The sequence below is a fragment of the Thamnophis elegans genome, chromosome 2 (genome assembly GCF_009769535.1).
Source record: "Thamnophis elegans isolate rThaEle1 chromosome 2, rThaEle1.pri, whole genome shotgun sequence".
NCBI classification, from domain to species: Eukaryota; Metazoa; Chordata; class Lepidosauria; order Squamata; family Colubridae; genus Thamnophis; species Thamnophis elegans.
In genome coordinates, this window is record NC_045542.1 from 59,606,915 (window position 1) to 59,633,113 (window position 26,199).

Below are 26,199 nucleotides of genomic sequence, written 5' to 3' on the forward strand. Positions count from 1 at the left end.
GCCATCACATCCATTTTGTGTGTATTACAATGGATTCAGTGATGAAGAAGATGATTAAAAAACAATATTCTTCTATTCATCCTCTGCTTTGTTCATTATTAAAACCATTGACTTATTGAGTTCTTTTACAAATAAGAACAAACTACAGCCATTAAATAGCTACTGAAAGAGGTATTAGAGTAGGGGGCTTTGTCTGCTTATGATGTGCTAGTATGTTGGGGCATATCTCAACAGGTTGGGTCTCAGATTGAAGTACACATGTTTATTTTCTAAACTCAAGGGTAGAAAATAAAAACAAAATCTTACTTGCTCTATCTTCAACTATAGAAATCTTATGTGATTATGTGAAACTGTAGTATTAGTGAAACTAATTTTCCTATTAGTAGAAAGAAAACTCACGTAGGTGCTTTTCTTTGTTCTTTAAAAGAAGAAGAAAAAGAAACATGTTATATTTCATGTTGGCAAAGTTTTAAGAGTTAAAAGTTTTCCTCATCTACTTAACAAAGCCTGTTGCTGCTTGATGAAACTTGTAGGATGTATATTACTTTAATATTAGTCATATCTTTGTTCTATGTGGTTTTATTCCACCTGTTATTAGAGATGTTAAGTGAAACAGGTGAAAACTGAACAAGTTGAATCGAAACTTGAATGAGATGTAATTTTCTTGAAACTAGAGCCTTGCTCATAAAGATATTTCCCTTTACAGGAATGGCTCAAGTATTGAGCAATTTTATTGATTTGGTAGCTCATTTAACTAATTTTTCCTTTGGAAAAAAATGCTTTTTGAGGGTGTTCAATATTTTTTCCTTTCATGATTAAAGGTTATATTATAAGCAATGGACAGCTAGTATTGCAGTCAGTATTAGAAAAATATTTTCGAAGAAATAAACAACTTATAAATATAAATCAAATGAATTTTGATTACTATATTCAACTACCATTCATATAATTGTATAATTTTACAATAGTTATCTTCTGATAGATAACAGTGTTTGGCTTATTAGGCTAATTTTAAATGTAACTCAAAATTGTTTTAAATAGAATATTAATCAAGTTTTCCATTCTTAATGTCCCAATTTTTGTGGCTTTAAAATGTTAAATGGTAATAGAAACTAAAGTTTGCTTGATGTTTTGGCCATCCTTTTGGATCTTTCATGGTCTGTTCTTCTCAATTGCAAAAATATTGTGTTTGTGATCCCAGCATGTTTTGAACAAGTATAAATAACAGGAAATGGCTATTTTCAAGTATTTATTTTTCATTAGTTATAACATAGTCCAACCTTAGTCCAACCTTGGGATATCTGAGAAACAAACAGAAATTAGTGGTCTGCATTAAAATAATGTGAAAATAAATATTTAGAAATTTCTTTTTTAAAAAGAAAACAACAATTGTCCTCATCTGTCCATGAAGTTATTGAAATTTTAATGTAACTAGTAGATGGAATCCAAGTAGAAAAATAGGTACCACCTTTGGTGGGAAGGTAACAGAGTTCCGTGCGCCTTTGGCGTCTAGTCATGCTGGCCACATGACCACAGAGACATCTTTGGACAGCGCTGGCTCTTCGGTTTTGAAAAGGAGATGAGCACCGCCCCTTAGAGTCGGGAATGATTAGCAGATATGTTGCAAGGGGAACCTTTACCTTTAGTAGATGGGGAAAAAAATATTCCTCTCTCAAAAGTTCATATTTTTCCTCAAAGTATTTTTTTCCAGTACTATTTAGAATGTTTGTGGAATAAAGGTAATTGTTAGAGAATAAGAGGAAGGTGATATTGAAGCTGAAGAAAAAAATCATTTGTTTAAGTTTACCTTGTGTGTTGAAGTTCAGTAGTGGTTTTGATATCAGATCAGTTGAAAATATTTGAGATCTTAAACTATAGATTGCCAGATGTATAATGGCTTGACAATACTGGATGAAATATATAATTCTTTGCATGAAGTACATTTTGAATAATAAATGTCCTAGGCCAGATGTCACATAGTAATTTCACATTTCAAAGTTTAGCTGATCCTTAATGTTTGAAGTAAAAAATAGTTTTAACATATACTGTATGAAAGATGATTGAAATTTACAGTGAAACAGTTTACAAAAATGGAACTGGCTGTTATGTAAGAAATTGATCTTATTAAAATATATAATGGTCAAATGCAGTATAATGATATAATTTCATAATATCAATTTGCTGAGCTATTTAGGCAGTACTTTCATATCTAAGTGATTCATCCTTAGCTAAAATTTGTGAACTCTCAGAGATTGTTTATATTTCTTTCTGCTGTGGTTATGTGAGTTTTCTTTAATACCTTACGAGATGTATAACAGAGTTCAAGGTATTTGTGACCTTCCAAAGGTTAAGCTGAAATTCAAAATAGTTCCAGGGGGCTAGCAATTTGGAAATCTCTACTTTCCAATCCTGAAATTTAAAAAAAATCATTTTACTGAGTAACCATGCTTATTTGTATAGTTGATTACAGAAACTACCAGCTGGTTCTTACCTCATGGAATTAAACCACCAATGCATCAAATGAATACAAGATGTCCTATTTTGATCGTTACATGTTTTCTTAGGACAAGAGATTTGAGTATATAAACATCAGAATCACTCCATAAATATTTCTTCCTGAATTAGTTGTGGCAAGATTTTATTTTACTGTTCAATTTGTCTTTTAAGGCAAGCTGCTAAATACTGACAGTTCTTGTTGAAACATGCACTGTGCATTTCACAACAATGTTCTTCTGCACCTGTTGATAGGACACCTGTTGTGAAAGAATGTATTACTAACAGGTAGCACAACTTTTATCTCTTTCAAGTACAGGTTTCAAATATGTCATGTCTGCATTATAATTAAAAGGCAGCATTACTTGTGGAGTGTATGCTCTATATGTTTACTGGTGATGCCTGCCTTCATTAACTATATCAGTGATTCACAACTGCCTGGTGGGTGGGTGCTTATCATGAGACAGATTTTAAAAACACCAAGCCAAACTCCAGACTGCAGTAAGAGAGGAAAATGTTAAATTCTTACTTTATTATCTGCTCAGATTTTATTAATTAATAGCTCCCAGTCTATTATATATGCATCTTCATTGTATGAAAGTTAGAAGATGAGTTTTGATATTATGTATTCTGTGTAGTTTAGCCATGAGATTCTGATATAGATGCTTTGTTTACACACACACACACACACACACTTTCAAACCTACCGGTTATCTAATTGTAAGAAACATCTGATTTTGGTCTTTGGATTGATAGACTTGCTTTTAAACATGCCTCATATATTAATAAATGTTTTGCTAGCCCTGCAGGGTGTAGCACTCTAGCTTGCATGATAGGGATGTTCTCATCTAGCCTGGGGCATAGAAACTTAAGTTATGGTTAATTTATTTTAATAGAGATACACTATATAAATATGAGTAATAGGGCTAAAATAAAGCACCTTTGCTAGTAAGTAAGTAAAACAGCATATCTTCAGAACTATTTTTATTTGCGTCAAAGAAAGGCATTTTCTCTGCAAGCTTATTGTTTGGTAATAATTGTGTGCTCTTGTAGATTATGCCTCAGGTAAGAGATAGCCCTGCTATGCAGTTTTTTAGTCTTAAAGGCACATAAACAAATCTGTAGCTCTGAGTATTGAACATAACCTTTGCTAGCTTTTAACTCATTGTAAATATCTTGATTTCAAGCAGTGAGCTGAAATTTTGTTGCCTTTATTTACTTAAAATTAGGGAACATATCTGTCAATTAGGGAAGTGTAGAATAGGTTTCTAAGCTGCTCCCTTACTTGTGCCCTTTCAATTTGCCATTAAAACAGGAACCATGCATTTTTCCCTTTTTATTAGCAGTGCATTTCCATGCTATAATCACACTTCAGGTGTGATCCATTTTAGAGGGTTATTTTACACAGGATTAAATCTTTTTCATTCAAATTGATCTCTGTGAATTGATAAATTTCGGATGTGAGTGTTCATTTTAGTTAGGAATATAGGAATGTGTTATTTTGAGTCAGACAACAGATCCATCTAGTTTAATAATGCCTGCTCTGACTGAAAGCACTATCTCAGATATTTTACACGTAATAGCTTTCCTCTCTGTCTATAAATTGTATCAGCTTGTTCATAGAAATGCTCAGTAGATGTTTGTAGTATTTAATTCAATTTTATAGCATTTAATTTGGAAACGCTATTACAATGTAGCAGTTGGAAGATTGGATTAGAAGTGAAGACTGGTTTAAATTCCCATTCAATTATGAAGCTTACTGGATGATTTGGACCAATTACCAACTAACCCAGAATATGGAACTATAATGCTGTTTGTTTACCTTTTGGATTAGCTTTATTTGTAAACCAGATTATTACGGCTTGTTCAGCAAACATAGTTTAAAACAATTGTCTTATCTGTAAGAAATTCCCAGCCCAACCTGTGTCACAGAATTCTAGCAAACTTTGCTGGAAGAAAGAGCAAATAAAGTTGAGTGTCTGCTCTGAATGTCTAGTTCCATGATGGTGAACCTATAGCACACGTGCCAGAGGTGGCACATAGAGCCCTCTCAGTGGGCACATGCGCTGTCGCCAGCTGCTCTTCTGGTTCTCGGTCTTCGTGAGTGCCAGAGTGCCAGAAAACAGCCTGAAAATGGCCCTAAAACTGGCCAAAAAATCAGGCCTCAAAAACAGCCTGGAAAATGGCCAAAAACAGGCATGTGCGTGCTGGACAACTGGTCTTCGGGAACTCCAGCACACGCACACAGGCATGCACGTTCCAGTTTGCACACTCGGTGTCGAAAAGGTTCTCCATCACTGGTCTAGTAGAAAGACAGAATGTAACTACAAAACATAAATATATTTAGGTAAACAATTAGAATTGCAATTTAGCTTCTGTAGGCTATGAACTTGAGGGAGATACTAGAAGGGGATTTTCTCACCCCTTCCATTCTTTTTGCCACCTTTAGCTGCTATGGAAGGTAGTGCCCCTTCAGTCAAAGTAGTGGAAGTTTGGAAGAAGCAGAGAGAAGAAACAATCTGAACTGAAAAAAGGTCCCTTGTGTTAAAGGTCCCTCTTAGTTAAAGTATTTTTGTTTTGTTTGTTTTTGACCATCCTAACCGAATCCCTTTCCTAGCTTGTGCCATATATTTTGTCTACATTTCTTGGGCAAAGTTCTGGTCAGCAGGAAGATCCTAGGATGATTTTGTATGTGTTTACTTGCTTTCTCAATTTTGACTTTTTTATCCTCTCCTCTTTCTAACACATTCTGTATCTCAACCAGAGTTTCCAGATTATATGAGAATACAAAATACTTTGTTGACAGTGAAACATCCTCAGAATGCTAATGTTACCAGATTAAATGAAGCATTTAAATGTTTCTTTTCCAAAACAGCATGGACTTAATTTTTTTTTGAGGCAGAGGACTTTCATATTAGTTTACCACTTGATCCTTTCTTGTTGTTTAGTTGTGCTTCTGTTAAAGTAAAGTAAGGTGAACAAATAATCCTAGGAACAATGACATGTCGACTTGACCTCTTAGAGCTGCTGAAGAGTAATTATTATGGCGTTTTCAATCCTCCCTTAAGGTTGGGCATATCTGTTGCTCATAGTTTATTGGAGCCAAAGGGTAACTACAGATTCTCATCTCTGTGGCGGTAAGATGTGCCTGCTGCCAAGTAATCATGCCACTTTTAATAGTGATGATTTGTATAGCTTGGGGAAGATGTCCCAGAGGTAATGCTGATTCTTACATCTTACAAAGACAAAGTCTACGTGGGTTATGCAGACAATTAGGAGGTGTGTCAGGTTTTTCCCTGATTACTAAGAAACTAGTTTTTGTTTGTATCTTGCATCATGTTATTACAAAAGCAACAAAACCAGATCTGATATTTTCTATTGCTAGGGTACGCCAATGGTTTTCTCTAATTTGTAGGTACTATAATTATTTAAAGGAGAGGTAGCTGGATTCTTCTCAACATGTTGGTTAGGGTAACATGTCCCCACAAATGCGAAAGAAATGTGATGTAACTTAGAAATGCCCAAGGCATACAACTGGAACTTTAATGTTTTTAACATGAAGTTCTGTGGATGTTAAAGGTTCTAAACAAGAGTCAAAATCAACCTATTGATTTTCTAATTAATAGTTTTCTTCTGTTTAAGCCTTATACTTTTTTTCATGTTAGTTGTTGTAAAAGAAATTTTTTAAAGAGATACCTTTAAATCACCTCCAGAAACAAGCCACAAATACTTCCTAATAATTTCTGTACAATATTATTTATTCTCTCTATATAATATTTATTTATCATTTATATGGTATTTATTAAATCATTTAGCTGTTATAAAATTAGACACATTTACTTGAGCATATTTCTCAAAGAATAATCCTTGAATTTAAGGTAATCCTTGAATTAGGACCAGTTGTTCAGCAACTTTTTGAAGCTAGGGCAGTGAAACATGTGCCTGTTTCCTGAAGTTATGGCTGTTGCAACACCCTCATGATCTCAGGATTTGAATACTTGGCAATCTCCCCACACTTATGACCTCAGGGTGCTTCAACTCCCCCTCGACTATTTCCCTTCATCCCTGCCCTTCTGGCTCCCATGCTGACACTCCTCAGCAGCGGAACTGGGACTGATGTAGACCCTTCAGCAGTCTCTGCTGGCTGCCATTGCCCGTTGGCCTGTACTTCAGCACCAGTGCTGCTGCTGCTGAGAGGTGCTGCCTCAGGTCCCACAGAGCAGCCAGCCGCCACAGCAGGAAGCCCTGCTACCCTGTGCACCACAGATCCTATGGTGCACAGCTGAACTTAGTAACCTTACTCATATTGTGATGAGATATATTTGGCCTGGTCACATGTTAGGCAAATCTATGCCAAGAGAGATTTTAGTAGATTTAATGTGGATTTCCATGGTTGATGTACTTTTTTGTCTACTGCACTCCCATTGTATTTAACTCTCTTTCAGCAAATGTAATTTAAATAAAGATTAAATAGGTTGGCATAGGGTTTGTTTGTTTGTTTTTTGAGGGGTATGTGTGTGGTGTCTTCCTCTGCAGGGCAGTTTGAAAAATGTTTGAGTAAGTTTCCCAACTAACAATACAAGCTATAAATCCACAATTTTTCAAAGTAAAATGTTTAGATCGAGTTATTGAAAAACATAGTTAACTTTTCATAAAGCATCCTGGGTAGCTACCATAACTTGAAGCAATAAAATTATACTAAACATAAAAATAAGGAACGGCAGATTTTATTAAAAAGCAGATAACTCCAATACGTTACTCAAATAATTGAATAATTTCTCCAGAACACCTGTACAGCTATAATACATAAAAATGAAAAAAGCCAATAGATAGATATAAAATTTAAATTTAAAAACAGTTTTCTTACATTCAGGTGTTTATGTATAATTACATTATAATAGTATTTCAAATAAGGCATAGTAAGCATTTTATGCTGGTTTCACTCTGTCTTTTTAATCTCTTCTCACTAATTGTATAACAAAATTCTTGTCTGGAAGACATTAATTGCAAACCACTTCTGTATTGCTGCCAAGAAAAGTGCATGGGCTTGTAGTTTTTAGGAGTATTCATTAGATAGATAGATAGATAGATAGATAGATAGATAGATAGATAGATAGATAGATAGATAGAGAGATAGAGAGATAGAGAGATAGAGATAGAGATAGAGATAGAGATAGAGATAGATACATTTTTTCACTTGAAAAGATAAAAGCTAATAAAAATTTTAAAAAACAAAAAACAAAATGCAAAAGAATAAAAAGAAAAATACAAAGAAAGACAAAATAAGAATATAATAAATAAAAAGAAAAGAAATATTAAAGAAATGATTTCCCCCTTCATCAGAACAAGTATAAACTATTTTAGTTAACTTATCATTTTCTCTTAACGCAACGAATTATCTCTTCTTCCCTTAACTATAAACAAAATTTTAAAGCTTCATTTTTGCTCAGCAAAAATCCGCAAAGGGTTACCAGGGATCTAGAACAGTCACTCTTCAGTTTGTTATTTGTATATCTCTTTTAATTATTAAATCATCAGCTGATTTCACTGGTATATCCAGTGTATTATCCTTTTCCATAGCATTCTTCTAACTTATCATTTCAAAATCCACATTCAAATCAGTTTCAGTCTTTTATGATAGAACTTGTTCCTGTTCCATAACATCATTTATATACAGTCTATCTTTAATGGTAGACATTCTTGAAATTAACTTCTGAGTTCATTGTTCACAATTATTGTTCAGTATGTTCAATATTAAAATATTTTGCTCCATTCTGTGTTAGCCAGTTGAATTTAAGGGTTCTCCTTTAATTGCAATCTTTGGTTTGGTTCTTTTTGATTTTCTTTAGTGTCCAGTCTTCAGAATGCACTCCTACCATTTCCCCCAGAAAACAACGGTAGATTCTCTTTGGAAATATTCTTAAAATTAATTTTAAAATCTTATTTCTAGTTCATCTGGATTAGCCACCTTGCTTGCAACCTTTATAGAGACTTTTAAAGAACACAAACCTCACTTTCTAACCAGTTTCAGAAATTGCTCATTAACTACTTCTGTTAGACACTTTCATAATGACAAGTTTGAAAACATCAGTGAATTTTTCTTCAATCCTGAACATTTTAATCATAAGCTTAAGAATTTAAAGAATCTGAAATAAACAGCTAAAAGCTAAATAATATTTTTATCTTAGAAAGAAAGATTTTGATCTTAGAAAGTCTAGATAAAATTAAGCATTGAAACTTTTACAATAGGATTTGAAATGGATTATAATGTTCAAACTGTTTTTCATGAAAAATATCATATTTTCATTTTTACTAGACACAATGTAGGTAAGCAATTTCATGATTTTAAAAACTGGTCTCTAGAGGGGACTAAAGATTTTAGAAAGGATATGCAGACTTGTAATATGATGCAAAATGTTATGAAGATAAAAATAGGGAATGATACTTTTAAAGAAAGGAATCAGGTAGTAGTGACCACAATGTCAAAAATATCAGTAATAACGTCTGCTCAATAGCATCTTTTGAACATAGATTATGTCCAAAGAGTACTGTTGAAGAAATGGGAAATGTAGAACAAATTTTACCTGATAAGATCGAGATAATATCAAAAGTGGCGTTACAACTAACAGACCAAGATAATAATTTAGAAAAGGATGTTTCAACAGACTGACCTAGATAACTTTTCCTATTGGATTTTCAAAGGAAGCTTGTTAAAGCCTTGGCAAATTCTGGGTGATGGGACCAAGAAGAAATGAAGCTAAATTAAATCCTACAATATTTTAATGAACTAAAGGTTATGACTGCTAGGACTGAAAGGAAAGAATATAAAGTTGGTTTATTTGATTATGATTAAAACAAGATATATTGTTACTCCAGGTCCTTTATTGACTTTATGCTGAAACCAGGATTATGTTTTATTAATTATTTTATAAATAAAAGATGGAATATTAGGTGAATTGATAAAATGTTTGTAACTTTCAGGAGAGTGAAGAGTTGCTAAATTTATTTATACCTGTGATGACAATGGGAAGTTGTATATATATTTCTTACGTCTTTCTTGATTGTATTCCTTGTACTTCTGTTTTTCTTTGTACTCTTTATTCTGTATTTTCTTTCTTTAAATTTAGTTTGATTTTACTGTTGATTTGATTAGAGTTTACTCTTATAACTAATATATACTGTGTGTGTATGTGTGTGTGTATTTTGAGTTGAACTTCTCCAGTGTTAACAGTGAATAATCAAGGTTTGTTAAATCAAAGTTTATCAAAAAGTCATAAACTGCTCCTAATCCTCAGTGTTCTCCATGCTTCGTAATGTTCTGTTCATTCATGCTACATTTAAGATCATGAAATGCCGTTCATTAAGAATTAAAACAAAGCAGGTGCATAGCCTCAGGGAGTTTTTGTTGCATTTACACCATAACTGACATTACTTAAATCCATAAATAGCTGTTAACATATGTGGAAATATTTTTGGGGTTGGGCTATGCTTCTTTAACTTTAACTCCTGGCCATATTTCTCTGAAAGTGTTTCTTTCTATTAGAGTGATGAAACATAGGGTTCAGATAAAGTATTTAGTTTAGTGTCTGGATGAATGTTTAGACAATTCTAAACATTTAATTATTTCAAGCCCTATTTTAAATATTTTCATTGAGTGAAATGAAAAATTATTAGAAAAGGTATGTTGTATGCCCTATGTTTTTGTTGTCATGGTTTAATTCATACAATGAGTTAGTGAATGGCATATTTACAGATAGCAAATCTGTTATCAAGACAATTCCATCTCCCAATAAATACCTATGAATTGGGAGGAAGGTATCTTAAATTTGCTGAATAGAAGACTGGTGTTGAAACAAAGAAATGGGGCTGGAGGTTCAAATTATTGCAAACATGTGTTCCTTAAGTTTAATTTAGGACGGTCTCTTGCTTCCTGAATTTAGGGGTTACATCCATTCCTTTCTTTGTGCAGGTACCCTTTTTCTTAACTTTATCTCCATCTTGTTTTATCATTAATAAGTAGGTTTCCTTTGTAGAATATAGGGTGATGATCACTAACTTGGTTTTAAAAGAAATTGAGTAAATTCATGGACAATAGATGTATTCTGTTACCTCCAGGTTTTAGAAACAATCCTTCAAGTGGTATATGTAAACATCCAGAGACATGTTGAACTAGAATGAGCCTGGAGCCAATTTAGCAGGCTTTTTTTTGTCTTACGTTTTTATGTTTTTCTTACTTGTTAGAAGAGGGGATACATATGACTGCATGTAATTATGTTCTGTTTCTCTCTGGTTTAGAGAATGGTTAGTATAGGGAGATTAATTAGCATTTTTGGTGGACATCTTTTTTTTATAGGCAGTCACTTTTAATAAATATAAATGAAGTTATTAAAAAGTTCATTTTTTGTCCTGCCCTGTCCTTTTAGGTAGTGTGACTTCTGCCAAGTATATATTTATGGGAAGGAGGAATCTTCAGGATTAATTTCAGTTGGAATTAGTAGTCCTAGGCTAACAAGGTGTGAAGTGAAACATTATTTGTGTTTATCATTTTTTTTTTTTTTTTTTTTTGCTATAGGAATAGGAATAAGTTTATTTATAGGCCGCCCTTTTCCCTGAGGGGACTCAGGGCGGCTAACAACTTATAGGGAGGGGATACAAACAGTAACATATAACATAACACATAATTAAAAATAAACAACATTCATTCAACATTCGGGTGGGGGCGAATCAAATCTTTACCCCCAGGCCTGGCGGGATAGCCAGCTCTTGAGGGCTGCGCAGAAGGTCTGAAGGGTGGTTTTGAGATTTGAGATTTTATTGACATTTGTAGGCCGCCCTTTTCCCTGAGGGGACTCAGGGCGGCTCACATAAAATCAGGGAAGGGGAAATGCAGACAATAACAAAGACACATATAATAAAAACAGTAACCAACATGCATTCATCATTCGGGAGGGGCAACTATCTTCATCCCCAGGCCTGACGGGCTAGCCAGTTCTTCAAGGCTATGCGGAAGGCCTGGACGGTGGTGAGGGTACGAATCTCCACGGGGAGTTCGTTCCAAAGGGTCGGGGCGACTACTGAGAAGGCCCTCCTCCTTGTAGTTGCCAGCCAACACTGGCTGGCCGATGGAATACACTGGCCGATGGTGAGGGTACGAATCTCCACGGGGAGATCATTCCAGAGGGTCGGAGCTGCTACTGAAAAGGCTCTCCTCCGCGTAGTGGCCAGCCGGCACTGGCTGGCAGATGGCACTCGGAGGAGGCCTAATCTATGAGATCTAATCGGTCTCGAGGAGGTAATTGGCAGGAGGCGGTCTCTCAAGTACCCAGATCCACTACCATGAAGGGCTTTATAGGTGGTAAGAAGCACCTTGAAGCGCACACGGAGATCAAGAGGTAGCCAGCGCAGCTCGCGGAGGATAGGTGTTATGTGGGTGAACTGAGGTGCACCCACAATCACTCGCGCGGCCGCATTCTGGACTAGCTGAAGTCGCCGGATGCTCTTCAAGGGCAGCCCCATGTAGAGCACGTTGCAGTATTCCAGCCTAGAGGTCACGAGGGCACGAGTGACTGTTGTGAGGGCCTCCCGATTCAGGTAGGGTCGCAACTGGCGCACCAGGCGAACCTGGGCAAATGCCCCCCTGGTCACAGCCGACAGGTGGTAATCAAAGGTCAGCTGTGGGTCCAGGAGGACTCCCAAGTTGCGAACCCTGTCTGAGGGGTGTAAAATTTGGCCCCCCAGCCTGAGCGATGGAACGCTAACCAAATTATTGGGAGGGAAACACAACAGCCACTCGGTCTTTTCCGGGTTGAGTACAAGCTTGTTAGCCCTCATCCAGTCCCTGACGGCCTCAAGACCCTGGCTCATCACGTCCACCGCTTCATTGAGTTGGCACGGGGCGGACAGATACAGCTGCGTATCGTCCGCATATTGATGGTATCTTATCCCGTGCCTCCGAATGATCTCACCCAGCGGTTTCATGTAGATGTTAAATAGTACGGGGGACAGGACCGACCCCTGCGGCACCCCATATGTTAGGGGCCTCTTGGTCGATCTCTGTCCCCCAACCAACACCGACTGCGACCTGTCCGAGAGGTAGGAGGAGAACCACTGCAAAACAGTGCCTCCCACCCCCACCTCCCGCAGTCGTCGCAGAAGGATACCATGGTCGATGGTATCGAAAGCCGCCGAGAGGTCAAGAAGAACCAAGATGGAGGCGTGGCCTCCATCCCTGGCTCCAGAGATCATCGGTCAATGCGACCAAAGCGGTTTCTGTGCTGTAACCAGGTCTGAAGCTGGACTGGAAGGGGTCCAGGTAATCGGCTTCCTCCAAGGACCGCTGAAGCTGGTAGGCCACCACCTTCTCAACAACCTTCCCAATAAAGGGGAGGTTGGAGACTGGACGGTAGTTGTTAAGTACGGCTGGATCCAAAGATGGTTTCTTCAGGAGGGGTCTCACCACCGCCGTTTTAAGTGCGGTGGGGAAGTGCCCCTCCTGAAGCGAGGCGGTATTGACCGCTTGGATCCAGCTCCGTGTCACCTCCCTGCTGTTAGCAACCAGCCAGGAGGGACACGGGTCCAGTACACAGGTGGAGGCACTCACAGCCCTCATGGCCTTGTCCACGTCCCCGAGGGTAACATCCTGAAACTCAACCCAGCGATGGTCTACCAAGTCGTCCACTCGTGCCTCGGCTGGATCTGCAAAGGTGGAGTCCAAATCCGACCGAAACCGAGCAACTTTGTCCGCCAAGAACTGGGCATAGTCTTCAGCCCTACCCTGCAAGGGGTCCCCCGTATCCCTCTTATTTAAGAGGGAACGGGTTATCCTAAACAGGGCAGCTGGACGGGACTCGGCGGACGCAACCAAGGAGGCAATATATGCTCTTTTTGTTGCCCTAAGTGCCCTGATGTATTCCTTGGTGCAAGTTGTTAAAATTGCTCGGTTCGATTCGGATTTATCGGACCTCCACAGGTGCTCTAGGCGTCTCCTTCGGCATTTCCTCTCCCGGAGCTCCTCGGTAAACCAAGGAGGCCTCCGGGATCCACCACCTCGGAGTGGCCGTAGTGGCGCAATCCGGTCCAGGGACTCCGATGCTGCCGAGTGCCAGGCAGCAACCAGAGTCTCTACCGGATTGTGGGCGAGAGTATCAGGAATAACCCCAAGCTCCGTCTGGAACCTCAAGGGTCCATAAGTCGCCTGGGGCGGAACCACTTGGTCGGTTCCTCCTCCCTACAGTGGGGGTTTGGTCTCCGGAAGTCAAGCCTCAGTAGGCAGTGGTCTGACCACGACAGGGGTATGATCTCATTACCCCTCAGACCAAGATCACAAGTCCACTGCTCTGAGAGGAATACGAGGTCGAGCGTGTGACCCGCTGAGTGGGTTGGGCCCCGAATTACCTGGGTCAAGCCCATGGCTGTCATGGAAGCCATGAACTCCCGCGCCCCATCAGAGTGTTCACCGAGCGTAGGCAAATTGAAGTCCCCCAGGACCATAAGCCTGGGGAACTCAACTGCCAGCTCGGCTACCGACTCGAGGAGCGAGGGGAGGGCTGCTGCAACGCAGTTGGGAGGCAGGTACGTTAACAGCAGGCCCACTTGACCCTTGAGGTCCAACTTCACCAGCAGGGACTCACACCCGACAAGCTCCGGAGCAGGGATCCTACGAGGAACTAAAGACTCCCGAATAACAATAGCCACACCGCCACCCCTTCCCTGAGCTCTCGGCTGATGAAGCACCTGAAATCCTTCTGGGCACATCTCTACGAGGGGGACTCCTCCCTCCGGGCCCAGCCAGGTTTCAGTAATACACGCCAGGTCTGCCCCCTCGTCTAAAATTAAGTCCCGGATGAGGGGAGCTTTGTGAACTACAGACCTGGCGTTTAGCGACAACAGCCGGAGACCAGGGTCCTTATTACTCGCGCCATCTGGTCTCGGAGTGGAACTCATAGGGCCGGAAGGAGGGATCTCTATAACGTAGCGAGCCCTCCTTCCCCGGTAATGGCCAGCCCTAAAGTCCCCGCCATATCTGCCCCTCCCCGTTACGACCGTAATGCTCCGACCCACTCCCGTGTCCGTGGTCCCCCCAGCCACACCTATAGCTCCCGCATTCCATGCCAGGCCCTCCGAATCAGACACACTCATTCGTTCACTCAACCAATCCCCACGTGATTGTTAAAAAACACAGAATACAGCAAAATAGGGCAATAAGAGTGGGCACATTCACACAATCATACGCATCTTCCAGACATATCCCAAACAAAGGAAGAAAGAAGACAAGAGAAGAAAAAGAATAGAAGAAAAGTTGCGCTAAAAATTAAAAATTAAGGTGCGAAGCCTGCCAAGGCTAAATAGTTCTTAATGTTCAAGATGGCTGAAGTCCAGCTATAACCCGGGCGGGGTTTATGGGGGAATAAGTTGAGTCCTCCTCTTAAAGGCCAGAAAAGTCCAAGATAGTTGGGAGCAAACAGGTGGCTTTTTCCATAAGTTGTGTTCCGGATAGAGCCCCCAGGACAACGATGGAAAATAATAGTAATCAAAGTGGATGTCAAAAGCAGCTGTACCAACAGGCCGAAAGGTCCAAGGTCCACAGTTGGAGGCGGCCAGGTGATGGAGTACCTCAATGGGGGAATGCCAGGTGTCCAGCAAGAGAACACCAGGGGAGAGTCAGATGGTAAAGATGACAAAATAAAGGGAGTAATCTCCATAGTCGTTAGAATGATATAAGGGAGGGGTAGGTACATGGGGGGGGGCGTAACAGCGGCACCAGGGCCTGCTAGACAGTCCCCTCTGTTGGTATCCAGGGTAGCTGCCCTCTCTCTGACACGACAGTTCCCACTTTAACTCCCAGTTCAATTCAGACCATAAAAGGACTATTAGGTCTCTCACCCAGTGAATCAAGATGTAAGTCACCGGCCTCGTTAACACTATCAGGCCCAAGTAAGCTTGTAAGAAGTCCAGGGGCTCCTTCAGGCTCCTCTCAGTTGTAAATAACAAAACCAAAAACTTGGAAAAGGCCAGGAAAAGGCTGGGATGTATCCAGATCGTCGCCAGCTGATAAAGTGATGGGGGGGGGGCCTCCGGGAGGAACGCAGCGGCAGCGGCGGTGGGCAAAACGAACGCAGCCAGCCGCCAGGTCTCCTCAGTACCACCCGAATTCAGCCACCCCCTCTCCGGCACCACTGTCCACCAAAAATCCAAGTTCGGGGCTTCTCCCGGTCGAGAGCTCTGCAGCAAAGTCAAAAGACGCTGGGCGCGTTGAAAACCGCCGGGGAGCAGCGCCGTCAGCGTGCCGCCATTTCCTCTATCATTAGAGAGTCGGAGGACTACCAGGGGCGATCGTACAGCCCGGGGGCCGTTCGGAGAGCCGCAACCCTCCGACAGCCACCCATTCATGACCCTCGAATCACCCTCTACCTTTAAGATTCCCTCTCGCATCTATTCTGACTAGGCTCGGTGATGTTTCCAATGTTTTTTCCGTCCACGTAGTCGGAGCGGGGAAGGGATAGCAGCCATTCGTAGTTCGCACATGCGCACTATCTAGGCTTCATTTACATGGAGACCATTTTAAATTTAAGTTTGTGTTCCTTTTAGGTAAATATACTAGATTGGAGATGTCTCAACAAGTACTTTGAAAAAAAGTGGAACATTTACTTGCAGCTTCTCATTTTTATGCTTGTTTAGTTACTGCAATCCTAGTTTCAATCAATTTAGACAGTGCAGAAGTATATACTGTTTCAAATATATATATATATATATATATATATATATATATATATATATATATATATATATATATATACACACATACATACATACATACATACATATACATACACACACACACACACACACACACACACATACATACATACATGCAAAATCTAAATAGATACCTTTCACCCTGGCTTGGCTGATAAGGAGTCGAGCTCTGTGGCTTAGTGGTTAACACATCTGCCTAAGATGCAATACAGCACAGGTTCGATTCCCAGTAAGGGTATGGCTAGCTGATGAGAGCTAAATAACTTGAAATAGATCTATACTAGTCTCCCTTTATTTATTTATCAGCACAAATACAACAAATGTAACAAAATGGCAACAGTAAAAATATTGGCTTTCTGTCTGGATGGTCTCTTGTGACGAGCCGAAGGTGATCTTCCTCCCATATTTGGGCATACCGGGGGTTGTAACTCTAAATAAATAAATATGTATGTATGTATGTATGTATGTATGTATGTATGTATGTATGTATGTATGTATATATATATATATATATATATATATATATATATATATATATATATATATATATATATATATATATATATATATATATATATATATATATATGCTTTTATATCCAAGGACTTATGTCTAAGAAATAATCTCAAAGATGATAAATCATTTTTTTTAAATACAGAGATTCTGAAGCTGGTTTTAAGTTGCCCTATGTCCTCATTGGATTTGGTTAAGCAGTTGTTAAATTGCACCAGTCTAGGGTTGCAAATAGTAGCAATAATTATTTTGAGTTGATGTATATTGTGCAAGATCCTTGGGTGTAACTACAAATGTGCAGGTTTGGGTGGACATCAGTTCTTGTGTTTCATAGCATAGTCATGAGATTTACACTTAATTATAGTTTAACTAGATAAAATAAGGGAAGATGGTTAAGTAATTCAAATAGGACAATGTGAATTCAGATTGCATCTTGCCCCTTAGGAGTACAAAATAAAATCTAAGGAATTATAATAATAATATAATCCCCCATTGAGGCATTACTTTGATGTGGTTGTGGGGCTTGGATGCTCTGAAGAAGACGAGATCTATGCCAATGATTCATCCATACTTGACAGATCTTATCAGGGGAGCCAGATGAAGAGTGTCTTTCCCATAAATAATATGGTGAGACATAACTTACAGAAACCTATACTTGTTGCTCAGTTCAACAAGGACAATGTACAAGGTGTTAGGAGTTCTTGGACATCTGGTGACATGTGAGCTATAGGACTTAGAACTGTTGGCTAAACAAATAGGGTAAGTAGCCTGCAAGGCTACTGAAGGACAAGTTACTTATCCATTGCAAATATAAAAAGTAAAAGCAAAGATATACTTATTTGCTATTATAAATCATGTTTAGTGAGAAGAGAATATCTGAAAAGAATACACTAGTTTTGGAAAGAACAGCCAGAATCAGAAATAATTGAACAAAGACTACAAGATCAGTTCTGATTTATAATATGAAATAAAGAGTATACCAAAGCAGAATTGGAAGAACTGCAAAGATCTACTCATGCCAAAGAGATCAAAGTCTTGCCAGAGGACTCCCAAACAAGAGCGATAATGCAGATGGAATTTGTAGCATAGAAATCACCATTGTTTTTGAACCATTTTTATTCCCAAACTAGGCACCCTCTCTTTTGCAGTCTCCTCACAAAGAGCAAAGCCTTCTAACGAGGAATTGAAACAAACTGAGCATCTAGAACAGCACAAAAACAACAGAGTAGGACTGCCTGCACTGAAGCTTGTTACAAAAAACGGCTAGCACATTTTAAAATATGCCAGTACTGTAATTTATCAAATATATGCACCAGCTTCATACAATAAATAAACCAACTGATGTACAGCACAGCTACAGTTATTATTGAAGATCTTGGATGCAAAATCAAAATTTTTTAAAAAATCCCAAATCAGTGAATTGCCAAAATGTTGGGAAATAAGGTTGGGACTTCTGGGGGAGGAGTCTGTCGCCGACGGGAGCTCAACGGAGCTCCTCTCAGAGTTCTGGTCTGTATATCTTATAAGATCTATAGATATCTCCCCTCTCTGGCAGAAAGGGGCAGGGAGAAGGTCAGTCGTTAGGATCTCTTTGTAATTCACAGCTTTTTTCTTCGCTGTGAATGGAGAAGAGGTTCAACAATAGCTGAGCTTTTACTCCAGCCAGTTCTTCTCAGCTGCTTTTTTTTTGCAGCGCTAGGCAGGTTGCCCCCCCCAGGACAAAGCTAAGCTATTTAAAAATTAATCCGGGTGGGGACCATTCCTGAGAAATCTCTTCTATTATTATTCAAAATAGCAGCTTCAACTTTGTAAAAGGCTTCTTTGTCTAGCTGCGTCACAAGATGGCGATCTTATAGCTTTTGCGTTTGATGTGACGTACTCAATCAGCCCTACTCTCTTGAAGACTTCTCCGTATCAACTGTTAAAAGATTACAAATAGTATCCCATTTAAAACTGAGGGGAGCAGAGACTTTGACTGTTGGCTTGTTTGGTTGCTCGTTTTTTAATTTTTTTAATTTTTTTGGAATGGCTCCCAAATCGAAGCAGAAGCGCTTCCTTAATAACACATCTCAAGAAATTGCTATAAAGTCGCTGCCCTTGCCTCCTACGCCCTCTACTGGAGATTTGTTAACGCAAGAATTTCTTTTCAAAGCCCTTAATAATTTCAGACAGGGCACTTCCTGGGAGGAGCCTACTGGTGGAGGCTGCAAAAAATCAGCTGCCTCCGAATTCCTGGCTACGTACCTGTTTAGAGGATCTTCCATCTGACGTCTTATCAGGTTTTCTTATCCTTCAGGCAAGAAGGAAAGAAGAAACTGTTTTGCTGGCAAATGCTCTTCGATTTTTGCAGCTTTTGTGCTTGCAAGGAAAGGGGGGCTAGCCCAAGGCAGAACGGCTGTCCGTGCTGGGAACTTCAAACTGCCTTGTGCAGGACAAAGTAGGTCTCTCCCACTCTGCTCAAAGTTTTGTTTGATTTATTCTTATCACGAGCTGAATCCGTTTACTGCGTGGACAATAATTGTTTATCAACATTTTAGCTTCTTTTCTTTTTCTCCTCCGAAAAATTATTTACTCAGAGGCTTCTAAAATGGCGCCGAGCAGGCTGGTTTCTCCGGTAATAACGAACACTTTTTACTAATCCTTACAAGAATTCAAAACAAAAGAGATTGCTTATCATTTGTTTTTGGTTTCACAACAGAAGAATTTTACTCCTTCATTAACCTTGCTTATTTGGAAGTTAAATGGTGATGAATCTGCTGAATGGTCTTGTTACAATGTTTACTCACTGAAAGTTTTGCCAAGCCTTAAACTTCAAAATAAAAGCCTCTTTACTTAAAGCTGTATATTCAGGCAATAGAGTTTTATTAACTGCAGGCAGATAAATTTTGAAATGGCCTCAAAACCAAATATTAACTTGAAGTCGTCACCCTCTACTTCCAGGGGCACATCCTCAGTGCCTGGCACAAAGCTGCAGCCTCCGCTTCCTACACCCCCTGCTGGGGATGTGTTAACGAAAGAATTTTTCCTGAGTAATCTAAGCGAGGCTCTTAACGCACAGACAATTAAAATGGAAGATAAGTTTAGAGATAATAGAGAGCTGGTAAAGCAGGAGAGAAAAGAGGAAATAAAAGAAATGAAAGAAGAAATTAAAAGTGAAATAAAAGGACTTAAACAGGAGCTGTATGAGAAATTTGATGCTAAGGTTGATAAAATTAGAGACGACATGCTGAGTCTTGTAACTGTATTAACAGAACATATTTCTGGAGTGGAAGATACTCTAGAGGTTCTTAATGATGCCAATGCTAATTTGACATTGAAAACAGAGGTGGTGGAACAAAAAGTGGAAAATGCTGAAAAAGAAATTATTATGATACAGTACCGACAAATGGAGTTCGCATTAAGAGTAAGGGGGCTGCGTGAGGAGAAACAGGAGAACCTGAAACAGATCCTATCGGAAGCTTTTGACCGCCTGATGGGAAGACCAGGGACCAATCAAGTCTGGCAAATTGACAAAGCTTACCGCGTTAACTCCTGGCTGGCAAAGCAGAAGCAGCTTCCTCGAGACATCGTTATATATTTTACTACAAGAGAGTTTAGAAATATGGTACTGCAAGCATCTTACAATACTAAGCTTCAAATTGGCGGTCAAGACCTGGCTGTTTTGAAAGAGATACCACCTCAAATGTTAAGAGCCAGGAGAGACTACGCTTTTTTGGTCGAAGAACTCAGAAATCGCCAGATACAGTATAGATGGGATGCACCATTTGGCATCATATTTACATTTGATAAGCAAAGGTACCGCCTCAACTCTGTATGGAAAGCCCGAGATTTTATTATAATATATTGAAGGCCGGACACCCTGCACCATCTGGACCTAGAGAAAGACCACAAGAAGGACAGGATAGACAGCAAACTACACAACCACCAGACAAGATGGAGCATCTCTCTTCTCTAGAAGTGCAAGGTGCTATGGAACCAAGACCTAGCCGCATGACTACTAGACGTATGGAGAAACAAGCTAAAAAGCAACAGCATCAACAATCATCGGCCATCGATCAAGGATCTACAACAACAAATCTGGAAGTAATGGGAGGAGCTAGACCTAAGGTTAAACAGGCCGTGCAGGAAGCTCTAAAAATGCTTCAACCAACCAAAGATGACAACTAAGATTTTAACATGGAATGTCAACGGACTGAACTCTCCACAGAAGAGGAAGAAAATATTTCATTATCTCAAACAGTTTAAGAACGATGTAATTTGTTTGCAAGAAACTCATATCAAGTCAACTGATCAAAAATATTTGATCAACTCAAAACTTGGTCAACATTTTGCAGCTTCTGCTATGGAAAAGAAGAATGGTATAGTTGTATACTTAAGAAAAGATATGAAAGCTGAATTAATAGAAGCAGATCCCTTCGGAAGATATATTGCTTTAGACTTAATCTTAGAAGGGAAAAAGACATTACTTTTGGGAATTTATGCTCCCAATCAACAGCAAGATAGATTCTATAGAAATCTTCATGCTAAACTAGTACAGTGGGACTATAGTTCCTGTATACTATTGGGTGACTGGAATGGAGTGATAGACACTAAGAGAGATAAGAAGATTTCCCGCCTAAATACCAAGATGCGAGCAAAGTTACCCAAATCTTTCTTTGACATTATGGATGATTTTGAATTGAGAGATATTTGGCGAGAAAGAAATGCAGAGGAATGTGACTTCACTTTCTTCTCGGACAGGCATCAATCCCTCTCAAGGATTGATTTTATCCTAACCACTAATGATTTGCTTTCTAGGGTCAAGAAAACAAAGATTGCAGCTAGGGTCCTTTCGGACCATAACCCAGTTTGGATGGAGTTGGGAAGGGTAGTGCAGGCAAGAAGGTCTTGGAGATTGAATGAAAACTTATTTAGATATGAAAAGTATATTAATGATTGTAAAAAATTACTATCTGAATATTTTGTTTTGAATATGAATAAGGGTACATCTATGGAATTTGTATGGGACGCAAGCAAAGCGTACATGAGAGGAGTTTTGATGAATATAAATAAAACACATAGAAATAAGCAAGGGTTAAAACGAACAGAACTGGAAGAGGAAATTAAGAGAAAAGAGCTGGAGTTAACAATGAACCCAGACGATACAAAGGTTAAGGAAGCTATTAACATATTAAAATCTCAATTTGACATGTTGATCTCTGACCAGGTGGCTACTAATCTATTATATGCAAAACACAATACTTTTTGTAATGCAAACAAACCTGGCAGATGGTTAGCTTATCAGATTAGGAAAAAAAGGAAAACTCGAAATATATCTAAACTGATTTACAGAGGGAAGGAGGTGTTTCAACAGGAAGAGATTCAAAAGGCTTTCTGGGAATTTTTTACAGAACTGTATAAAGGGGATAAAATTAATGGTTTAGACATAGACAAATATTTAGACAAAGAGAAAATACCTTCAGTTAGAGAAGAACACAGGCAAAAATTGAATCAACCAATAACCTCGGGGGAAATCCTGCAGGTAATTAAGCAATTAAAGTCAGGGAAAGCACCAGGTACAGATGGCTTGACAGCGGTTTACTATAAAAACTTACAGTTAGAAATGGTAGAACCTCTTAGAGAATTATTTAATATGATTCAAACGGAAGGTAAAGTCCCTCCATCTTGGAAGACAGCGTTTATATCTTTGATACCCAAAGAAGATCAAGATACTACTCAACCCAAAAATTATAGACCTATTTCATTACTGAATGTAGATTATAAAATTTTTACTAAAATATTAGCAAATAGGTTAATGTTGGTCACTCAACAATTGATACATACGGACCAAACAGGTTTTATACAAGGGAGACAGATGAAAAGTAATGTTAGATTAATTATTAATGCATTAGAATATTTGGGAAAGAACAATCAGATCCCTGCTGCGTTTATATTTTTGGATGCTGAGAAGGCCTTTGATCGAGTTAACTGGCAATTTCTGTTGAAGATACTGCAAAAAGTGCAGATAGGAGATAATTTTTTACAGTCAATTAAAGCAATATACCAACAGCAAACAGCACAAATCATAGTCAATGGAAGTCTAACAGACTCTTTTCAAATTGGAAAAGGTACAAGACAGGGCTGTCCTTTGTCCCCATTATTGTTTATTATAACTTTGGAAGTATTGTTGAATAAAATACGGGGCTTGGATGGTTTAAAAGGGATCAACATTAGGCAGCAAGAATATAGAGTCCGCGGTAAAGTGTCAGGCTTTAAAATAAACTTAGGAAAAACCAAAATATTAGCTATAAATATGAATATTAAACAAAAGGAAGAATTAGGAGTGATGCTAGGATGTGAGGTAGTTAAAAAAGTCAAATATCTTGGAGTTAACATTTTAACTTCAAATGGGAAATTATATAAGCATAATTATGAACCACTTTGGCATAGCATACAGACAGAGATGAAAAAATGGGAGAAATTGCACTTATCTTTGCTGGGTAGGATAGCGGCAGTGAAAATGAACATTTTACCAAAATTTTTATTTCTCTTCCAAATGTTACCTATACTTAAAAAAGATGCGAACCTTTTAGAATGGCAGAAGGGTATCAACAAATTTGTGTGGGCAGGAAAGAAGCCGAGGGTAAAGATGAAAATAATGCAAGATGTACGTGAGAGAGGAGGATTGAAACTACCTAATTTAAAACTATATTATGATGCAGTGGCATTATCTGTAATTAGTGATTGGATTCACTTAACCAATGATAGAATATTGAACATTGAGGGACACGATCTGGTATTTGGTTGGCATGCTTACCTGTTATTCAACAAAAAATTGGATAAGAACTTTAAAAGTCATATTTTAAGAAATGCTTTATTGCGGGTCTGGAAGAAATATCAATATAAATTAAATGACAAGATACCCATGTGGGCAATTCCTAGACACGCAATTGAAAATATGAATACAGCACAAAAACATGACAGAACTACCTACAGACAGCTTCTTACCTCGGAAAGGGGGGTATTACAATTAAAATCTTTAGAGGTATTAAAAGAGGAGAAGGTAGTTCAAACATGGTTCCAGTATGGGCAATTACAGGCTAGGTGGAAAATAGATCAAAAAATTGGTTTTATTCAAGTTGAGGATAATCTGTTTAAACAAATAAGAGATCAAAGCTTAATGCATATAAAGAGGATATATAATGTATTAATACAGATGGATTCGGAAACAGAATTAGTTAAAGATTGTATGATAAAATGGGCTCAAAATATTGAGGAACCAATAATGTTGGATACATGGGAAAGAATCTGGGTAAGAAATGTGAAATTTACACAAGCTCAAAATCTGAGAGAAAATTTTTACAAGATGCTCTATAGATGGCATTTAGATCCTAAAAAGTTGGCTTCTATGTATCCGAATGTACAGCCTAAATGTTGGAGGTGTGGTTCTCTCGATGCTACATACTATCATATATGGTGGACCTGCCAAAAGGTTAAGGCATTTTGGATAAAAATATGGTGGGTCATGCAAAATGTTTTTAAAAGAAGGATAAAGTTTAGTCCTCAGTTATTTTTACTAGGTATATGTACTGACTTTACAGTGGTAGAGACCAATTTGATTCTGCACCTGATAACTGCAGCAAGACTGTTGGTGGCGCAATATTGGAAGAAGGAAGACTTGCCTACAATCCAAGAATGGACATTGAAAGTAACAAACTTAGCTGAAATGGCTAAAATATCGGCATATCTCAAAGATCATTCAAATGAGAGATATAAACGAGACTGGAAAAAATGGATTGACTATATACAAAATAAATACGGGACTAAGAAATTCCAGTTAGCCTATGCTTAAGATCAGAAATGATTTAAACTGTTAAAAGTCAGTTCAGTAAGAAGAAGCTAAGGTCAATCTAGAATGTCATTAATTTCTTTATTTCTTTTTTCTCAATAGATTTTAGACTGTGTTAGTTAAAAATCTATACCGTGTACGGGTTCTGGGAAGTCGGGGGGGGGAAGGAGGAGGGGGGGTGGGGGGGTGGAGGGAGGGAGGGGTACACACAACAAAAAAATTGTACTTCAATGTCTTAATGATTGACAAATGATGACATATTTGGGTTTTTTTTAAAGAAAAAATAAAAAAGTTCTGTTTTAAAAATAATTTCAGACAGGAAATCAATCAACTTATATCAGATTCATATGATAAATTTGATGCTAAAATTGCTCAAACAAAGGAGGATATGATCGGAATTATGACAGTTATGACAGACTATATTGCCGGAATGGAGGATAAATTGGAACTTTTGGAAGAAACCAACTCTAATTTGACATCCAAAATCCAAACGTTACAACAGGAAATTGAAAATGCTCAAAAACAACTTGTCATGATAAATTATAATAAGACTGCGTTTGCAATAAGAGTTAGAGGACTGCGTGAAAAGGAACAGGAGAATTTGAAACAGATCTTCTTTGAGGCTCTTAGCCGTTCGGTGGGAAGTCCGGGACTTAACTTTGATTGGCAGATTCAAAAAATTTACCGCCAGAACTCGTGTGTAGCAAAACAGCGACAGCTTCCGAGGGATATAATTATATATTTCACCACAAGGGAATCCAGAAATGTGATAATACAGAAGCTCTACAATAAGAGGCTGAGAATTGATGGACAAGACTTGATTGTTTTTAAAGAAATACCATCTCAAATATTAAGAGCAAGGAGAGACTACACTTTCTTAACTGAAGAACTCAGAAATTCTCAGATATCATACAAATGGGAAGCCCCAGCTGGCATTACAGTTACATTTGAGAATCAAAAACATCGTCTTAATTCTGTTTGTGAAGCCCGAGATTTTTATTACAAGATTCTGAAGGCGGGACTTCCTGATTCATCCGGACCTGGAGAGAGACAAGGAGAAGGAGAAGACAAGCAGCGGGACACGTGGCTACAAGGCGGAGGGCGTTGCCTTCCTCTTCCGGAAGGGCAGAAGAGTAAAGAATAAAGATTCAGCGATGCTTTTAAAATACTTTTCAAATTCTTAGTTCGAATAAAATTTCATGATTTCTGTCTGGTATAAAATGGCAAAGTTGTATATCGATGATGAGACATGGAGGCTGAAAGAAGCGCTGCTGATTTTGGACATATAAGATTTGTTTGAACTCTAATTTAAATTGCACATGAATTATTTTTCCAGATGAGGAGAGCGAAGATCGTGATTTTCTTGAGTTGTGGTTTGGGACGAACGGAGTTGGGAGGTGCGGGGGAGATGGAAGGGTAGCGAAAGTTCAATTAGATTACTCGGGGTCAGAATGTAAGCTGATGTTTGTATGAATTGCTATTTGAATATAAGGTTAAGAAAGATTAGTCGGAGAGTCTCCAGGAAGGTGGAGTAAATATGAGAGGAGCAATGGATGTGGATAAAATATATATGTGGACACGGGTAAAGGCAGGGTGGAAGGTATAAAATT

At 38.6% G+C, this 26,199-nt stretch overlaps 1 protein-coding gene across 1 annotated transcript in view; it reads left to right on the forward strand.

Moving 5' to 3' along the window:
• Window positions 1-26,199, forward strand: part of TBCD (tubulin folding cofactor D) — a 178,474-nt gene that overhangs the window by 25,868 nt on the left and 126,407 nt on the right. The window lies entirely within an intron of this gene.